Below are 8,166 nucleotides of genomic sequence, written 5' to 3'. Positions count from 1 at the left end.
GTTCCCTATCTCTGGTGATAGGATTTCTCTTTACTTCCTGGTGCAAGAAGTCTCCTCTTTACATGGAAGAATTATTTCCTGTTTTCTGGAGACAAAGGGGGGTGGTCTGGGTGTCTTTCTTGCACTGTTTCTTACGTAACTTTAATTCAAAATTATTAATATGCCAAAGTGGCACATTTTGGGTGGCCTGCCTTGGCCCTCACATGTGCATTTGGGTTGGGTAGGGGTTGGAATAAAGAGGATGCCATGGAACCCCAAGAGACTGCTCTTGAGACCTGGATTCTCCATAAATTGCAGGTTCTAGGTCTCTGGCTTTCCAGATCCGCATGGCCAACAAACATGCAGTATGCACCCTATAGCTGAACTTGGCAGCCAAAGACCTTCAGGCATGTGGGGTTGGGCTGGTCCACAATTACTGGCAGAGCCTCCAGCATGAAGGGAGCTCACCCCTGAAATCCTTCTGAGGTATCACCTTTAAACTTGAAACAGTCCCCATTTGACTGCCTGCCTGCCGGATGGGGTCCTGTACTTCTCGGGCAATCAAGACTCCCAGGTCTCTCTTATTAAAGGATACTGCAGTCAGACTGCCCAGCCCCATGCCGGCATGGTATCCAGTTTCCTCCAGTTATAACTTTGGATGGAATATGTGCATTTATGAAGGTTAGGGCTTAGAATTAGGGAGATGTCTTTGACCCACAAAAGGTCACCATTCCAGGTTCCTGTCTCCCCTGAACTTCACAGCCAACACATATGCTGTATGCACCACAGCAGGTGGCCATGGGCCCTCCAGCTCAAGATGGTCCCCAACCACCTATGTAGCCTCCTGGGTAGACGGATCCCTTCTGTGAAAATCTTTGACATGACAGCTTTAAATGGGTGAGAGATGGTTCTTATTTGGACTGGCTGCTTAGTGAGGTCCCAGTCTTTTCCAGAAATCAAGGCTCTGAGGTGTCTCTTATTGGAGGGTGCCCTGGCCATTCTGCCCAGAAACACCCTGCCCAGTCCAACTTCTTCCTGATCTGCCTTCAGAGGAAATAAGTGCATTTGTTTAGGTTAGGGCTTGAAACAAGGCAGGTGACTTGTAACCCCAAGAGCCCAATCCTATAACCGATCTTTGGCTACCCTGGCCTGTGCATACTGCATATGCACAGAACATACCTGTAAACTGGCCTTGGGCAGACCTGGATCTCCAAGCCTATAGAACTCCAGCCAGGCCAACACCCACCTCCATAACCTCTGACATGGAGAGAGCCCACCTTCTGAAAAATGCTCTGAAGTGGCAGCTGCAAATGGGCCACAGTCAGTCCCCATGGGGATTTGCTGCCTGATGGGGTCCGGGGCTGCTTTAGGAATCAGGACTCCCAGGTGTCTCCTAATGGAAGATACCTTGAGCTGCATACCCTGCCCCTCCCTGGCAAAGCAGTTGGCAAACTTCCAGTTCTGTCTTCAGGGGGAGTATTATATATGATGGATGGGGAGGCCTTACAATGGAGCTGACACCTGTACCACCAAGAGTCCACACCTGTGGCATGGGCTCTCCTGACACTTGCCCTATCCCAGGTTCCCGGCTAACCTGACCTTTCCTCTCGGCCCACGCACGGGCAGTAAAGCACCCCTTCAGCCACTTGGGGTTGCTGTGGCCCTACAGCCCTGTGGAGCCACGGCCCACTCCCAAACACCTGCAAAGGTTTACTGTGGATGGGACCAGCCCCAAACTTCACCCTGATGGAACAGCTACGATCTGGGGGCAGTCGTCCACATTTAAACTTGCTGCCTGAGTGGGCCCGGGGCTTCTCCTTCCCACAAGACTCTCAAGAGTCTCTTATTAGGTGATACCTGAGAGCACTCCTGGCCCTGTACGACCACAGCAGTCCAGTAACCTCGAGCTCTGCCTCAGAGGGGATAGTGCCTGTGGGGAAGGATAGGGATTGCAAGTACCCATACATCTTGTCCCTAAGAGCCACTCCTCTAATCCAGCGTCTCAAGACCAGAGTTGTCCCAGGTCCCTGGCTCTGTGTGCAGTTCATCCCCCTGAGACAGCTGGGAACCTCCAAGGAATGGAAGTGGTACCAGACACCAATACCTGCGTAGGCTACAGTGTGGAGTGTGCCCACCACCAGATATCACTCTGGGGCTGCAGTGGCAAACTGGCCACTATCCATCTCCATTTGGACTTCCTGCCTGAAGGGGTTCTGGGCTGCTTCATCAACCAGGATTCCCAGGTGTCTCTTATGAGATAACCAATGAGAAAGCCCAGCCCTGCCCAGGCAAGGTAGACCAGTATCCTCCAGCTGTCTTCAAAGGAAGCCTGTGCCTTCGCATAGGTTACAGTTTGAATTGAGGCACATGCCTTTTGTTCACATCATGTATTCCTTGACCTGGCCTACCTGGATCCACTTCCAGGTTCCGGGCTACCTTGAACTGATTTGACCAGGCACGGGCAGTGCATACCCCTTCAGATGGCCTGAGGCAGCTGGGGCCCTCCAGGTTAGTGGTGCAGGGCCCAGCCCCCAAATTACATGGAGGCAAAAGCCGCAAATTGGCCACTATCAGTCTTGATTTGAACTTGCTGCCTATAAGGGTTCCAGGGTTTGCCATCAACCAGGACTCCCAGGTGTCTCTTATTAGATGATAGATACCCAAGTTGCGTGCCCAGCCTTGTCCTGAGAAAGGAGGGCAGTACCCTCCAGATATACTTGCAGGGGGAATATGCATGAGGCAGATGTCACGGACATCTAAGAGCTCACTCTTGGAACCAGGCCTCTCCACACACTTGTCCTGTTGCAGGTCCCTGGCTTCCCAGACTTGTGTGACTTGTGCTGTGCAGTATGCACTCAGGCAGTCAGTTTGGGGGCAGCACAGGCCCTCCAAGCTTCTGAAGCTGGGGCCAGTATCCAACCACCTGCAAAGCCTCCAGGACAAAGGAGCCCAACCCTGAAAATCTTTCTAAGGCAGCTTTAAACTGGTGATGGCCCCCATTTGGATTGGCTGCCTGATAGGGTATCTGGCTTCGCCAACAATCAAGGCTCCCAGGTGTCTCTTATTGGAGGGTGTGGTGGCCATCAGGCCTAGCCCAGGCAAGGCCAACCAGATTTCTCCAGCTCTGCCATCCAGGGGACTGTGCACATTTGTGGTTAAATCTTGGAAACAGGCAGACGCCAGGTACTTCCGATAGCCTGCTCTTGTGCCTAACCGGGGGGGGGGGGGGGCACCAAACTCCCGAAAATTGCTCTGAAACAATCACAGGAAAGGGCAACAGTCAATCCTCACGTTGACTTACTGCGTGCTGAAGTCCTGGGCTTCTGCGTCCATCCAGGTTCCCAGGAGTCTCTTATTGCAGGATATCCCTGCTATCCCACTGATCTAGCCCTGCAAGGGGGTCCAGACTACTCAATGTCACTGGGAATATGCATTCATACCCACGTTCATACCGCAATCACAACCATGTAGGTTGGGGCTAGGACTTAGGCAGAGGACTTGTAACCCCAAGAGACTGTTCCTTTGAACCCTACCTCTTAGAAGACTTGCTCTGTTCCAGGTCTCTGGCTACCTTGACCTGCATGGCCCACACATACACAGCCCATAACCTGTAAGCTGGCCTCTGGCAGACCTGGTACTCCAAGCCTGTGAAAACCCAGCCAGGGCCCAACCATCTGTATAGCCTCTGGTGTGGACGGAGCCCACCCTTCAAAAGTCGCACTGAGCTGATAGCTACAGAGGCTGACAGACATCCCCGTGTGGACGTGCTGCCTGAGGGGCCCCGGGTTTCACCAGCAATTGTTGCCTTGTGTCTTTTATTGGAGGGTACCCTGGCCCTGCTGCTGGGCCCCACCCTGACAAGGCAGTCCAGACTTAGCCTGTCCCTGTGACCCAGCCTCACAGGGGACTTGCGCTTTTCAAGATCCCTGACTACCCTGGCCTGGGCATGCGCAATACATACCCCATCAGCGGCCCTTTGGCAGCTGGGCCCTCCAGGCCTGAAACCCAACCACCTGCGTAGCCTCAAAAATGGTGGGAGCCAATGACCCAACAATCGAAAATTACTCTGAGCTGCTGAAATGAGTGACGGTCAATCCCATGTGGCCTTACTGTCTCCTGGGGTCTGGGCTTCTGCATCAATCAGCGTTCCCAGGTGTCTCTTACTGGGGGGTACTCCAGATTTCTCAAGGACCGCCTTCGGGGAGAACATGTCCAATTATGTAGGGGGGGGGGCCTTGGAATTAGGCAGACACTTTGTAACTTCAAGAGCCTGCTCCCCCGACCTGGCATCTCCAGATGCTGGCCCTGTTCCAGGTCCCTGGCCCCCCTGACCTTTGTCCCCATGCAGGCACATACGTATCCTGTAAGCCAATCTTGGGCAGACCCAGCCCTCAGAGCCCGTGAAACACTGGCCAGGCCCCCACCACTTACATAGAGTCGTGCGAGAGGGGAGCCCACCACACGAAAGTCGCTTCTAGTTGACCCCTACTAATGGGAGACGGTCTCCACGTGGACGTGTTTCTGGATGGAGTCTTGTCTCCAAATGGAAGATACCCCGTCCTGTGGGCTCGATCCTTCCCCCAGCGAGGCTGTTGAAAAACCTCCAGTTCTGCGGGGTTCCAGATCCCAGGCCAATTTAATCTGGGAGACCCGCGCATGCGCGGTTGGCACACCACCGTTGGCCTTGGGCTGCAGGGGGCACTCCAGGCCTGTGGAACTCCAGCCTGAACCCAGGCACCTGAATGACCTCAGGGTGGGGGGAGCCCCACCCCCTGAAAAACCCTTCTGAGGCAGCAGCTTAAAACAATCTGCATTCCTTCCGTTTGCGTTGGCTTCCCAATGGGGTATCAGGCTTTTCTAGCCATCAGGGCTCCTCAGGTGTTTCTTATTGGAGGACCCTCCGGTCACCTAGCCCAGCCTGGCCCAGGCAAGGCCACCCTTATTTCTGCAGCTCCGCCTTCAGGGGGAATATATGCATTTGTGGAAGTTAAGCCTTGGAATTAGGCAGACTCGAGTGTCCCTAATAGCCCCCTCCTGTGGCCCGCCTCACCTGACATTGCCTGTGTCAAGGTCCCTGACCGCCCTGACCTGCACAGCCTGCATATATGTGGACCATACCATGGGAGCCAGCCCTTGGCTTGTGGGGCCCTCAGAGGCCTGTGGAGCTCAAGCCAGTCTTCAAATACCCACTAGCTGCGGGGTGGGGGGAGAGCCTGAAATTCTTTCCGAGGCTTCAGCTTTTAACTGTTGACTCTTCATTCTCATTGGAAGCGGCTGCCCAATGGCTTCTACCGCAATCAAGGATCCCAGGTGTTCTTACCGTGGGGTTTCTCAACCACCCCTTCCTGCCCCACTGAGGCAAGGCAGTGCGGATTCTCCCAGCTCTGCCTTCATGGAGAATATGTGCCATTTTGCATGTTAAGCCTTGGTATTGGGCAGATGCCAGGTTTCCCAACCGTCCCCTCTTGTGACCCAGCCTCAGCCAGCATCACCCAGGTCCAGGTCCCTGGTTGCCCTGTCTACTTGGACTTGCATGGCCTGTGCTGGAGTGGTCCATATTCTGTCAATTGGCTTCTGGCTATTGGGGCCCTCTCTGCCTGTGGAGCTCAAGCACGTCCCCAAACACCTGCCGGCCTGCAGGGTGGACAGAGCCCACCCCCTACTAAAATCATTCTGAGGCTCCAGCTTAAACTAGAGACAGTGAGTTCCCATTGGGACTAGCTGCCTGTTGGGGTATTTGGCTTCTCCAGCAACCAGGGCTCCTCAGCGGCGGGGGGGGGGGGGGGTCCTCTTACCAGAGGAAGCATGGCCTCTCTATGACCCATGCACGCAAGGCAATCCAGACTACTTTAACTATGCCTTCAGAGGGAATATTTACATTTGCAGAGGTGGGGGTTTCGAATTAGGCAGATTCTTTGTACCCCAAGAGTATGCTCCTGGAACCTGGTATTTCTGGACACATGCCCTCTTTTCCAGGTCCCTGACTACCCTTACCTAGGAGGCCTGCACATGGACAGTACGTACACAAAAGCCGGCTTGGGGCAGAGCCTGCCCTCCAAGCCTGTGAAATTCAGGCCTCCACGGCCAGTATCGCCCCTGGGGTGGAGGGAGCCCATCTTTTGAAAATCGCTCTGAGCCAATAGGTGCGAAAGGGCAACAGGCAGTCACCCTGCAGACTTGCCGCCTGCCAGGCTCCAGGGCTTCTGTAGGAATCAGGACTCCCCTGCGTCTCCATGTGGCAGATGCCCTGTCCTGCCAGGCAGGCCACTTCCTAGTAAGGCAGTTGAAAGACCTCCAGCTCTGCTTTTGGGGGGAATATTCCATAATGTAAGTAGGCCTCGTTCATTAGGCTGATGCCCCGTTTTCCCACTAGCTCTCTCCTGGGATGCGCCTCGCCCACCATTGCAGGTCTCCTTTCAGCCTCAACTGCCAGGCCTGCTCATGTGTGCTCTGTATCCCGTCACCCGGCCTTGGGCTGTGGGGGCCAACCGCAATGACCTCAATGACCTCAATGTCCTCCGAGTAGAAGGAGCCCACCCCTAGAAAGTCTTTCGGAGGCAACAGCTTCAACCTGGCAACAGTGTCCCCACTTGGACTGGCTGTTGATGGGGTCCTGATGTTCACCAGCAACAGAGGGCCCCCAGGTATCTCTGATTGGAGAGCACCCTGGTCAGCGCTGCCCGCCCCGCTCTGCACCTAATGAGAATATGCACATTTGTGTCGATTAAGCCTTGGAATTAGACAGATGTTTCATACCCACCCTCCCAGGCCTGCCCTGCACCCTGGCCTAAGCTGTCATTGCCTGTCCCAGGGCCCTGGCTTCCCTGAACCATATGGCTCCTACATGGGCAGTACATGCCCTGAATTTTACCCTTGCGCAGCTGAGGCTTCCGGGCCTGGGGAGCTAGGGTTTATCCCCAACAATCTCAAAGGAGGAGGTTTCTAATACCGCGAAAATCTTTGAGGCAGCGGCTGATACGGGTGACAGGCCCCGCGTGGACTGGCTGCTCCATGGGGTCCCTGGCTTCTGCTGCTTCAGCTTGGCCGCAAGCACCTGGTTAGCCTCTGGTGTGGAGAAGCCTACCTTTGGAAAGTGCTCCAAGCAGACAACTACAGATGGGCAACAGTCAGTCCCCATGCAGACTTCCTGCCTGGGGGGATCCCCGGATTCTCCAGCAATCAAAGCCTCCTAGTGTCTCTCCTTGTTGGTGGATACCCTGGCAAGACCTCCCAGTCCCTCCTGGTGATCTTCTGAGGCAGCGGCTTCAACCTGGCGACTCTCAGCTCCCATTGGGACTGGCTGCCTAGTGGGGTTGCATTGCTAACGTGTTTATTTGTTCAGTGAGTATCCTGGACTAATTCTGTGGGGTTTGGGTCTGGTGGTATATAGATTTTGATGTCAGTGCTCAGGTCTTATTTCTTTTTATTTTTTAGTCTGACTTCCTAGGCATCATTCCTGAGTCAGCGTAGATTAAGTCAACCCGTAATGGGTCAGAGGTTATCCTTAAACATATGGACCCTCTAAACACCCTACCTTTTGTGTCTGAAACCGTATGTGGTTTAGGAAATGCTTTCAAAGTTCAGGGAGTGTACAAGTCTGCTCTACATTTAACCAGGGACCAGCAGCTCACAGGGCCCTCTCTGGTGTCTCTGACTAGATACAGTTGTTATATACCCAGTGACTTCTGGACCACCAGCAGGAAGTATTATCTTAGGGGGGCCCTTTTTGGTTTTTTCCCCCAAATCTCCCTGTTCAGTTTCTGGCTAGTCTGCCATTTTGTTACTTGCCCCAACAGTAGCATGTAGAGATGTTAGCCTTCCTGCATTGTTTCCCACAATAATCTCTATTGTATTCAACAGTGTCATTGGGTGTGGGTGTTTTCCAACATCTGCTATAAAGTCATTCTGCTCGAGCAGGGCAGCAGAGCTTGCCTACCCACCTGAGTCAAACTTGTGAGCCACAGAATGGGGCAGGGGTCAGAGAAGGGTGGGAGCAGCCACTCTTTTTTAGTGAGAATTATGGAGATTTTCTTTAATAAACGTTTCTCAACAGTATGCTCTTTGGCCAATTTACAGAAACTCTAAATGTTTATATATATAATGTTTATATATATATATATACAATGTTTACATATATTTATATATATAATGTTTATATATAATGTTTATGTATATAATGTTTATATA

The sequence above is a fragment of the Ursus americanus genome, chromosome 2 (genome assembly GCF_024610735.1).
Source record: "Ursus americanus isolate L20-20 chromosome 2, mUrsAme1.1.p, whole genome shotgun sequence".
In the NCBI taxonomy this organism is placed as follows: domain Eukaryota; kingdom Metazoa; phylum Chordata; class Mammalia; order Carnivora; family Ursidae; genus Ursus; species Ursus americanus.
Note: the sequence above shows the minus strand (reverse complement) of the source record.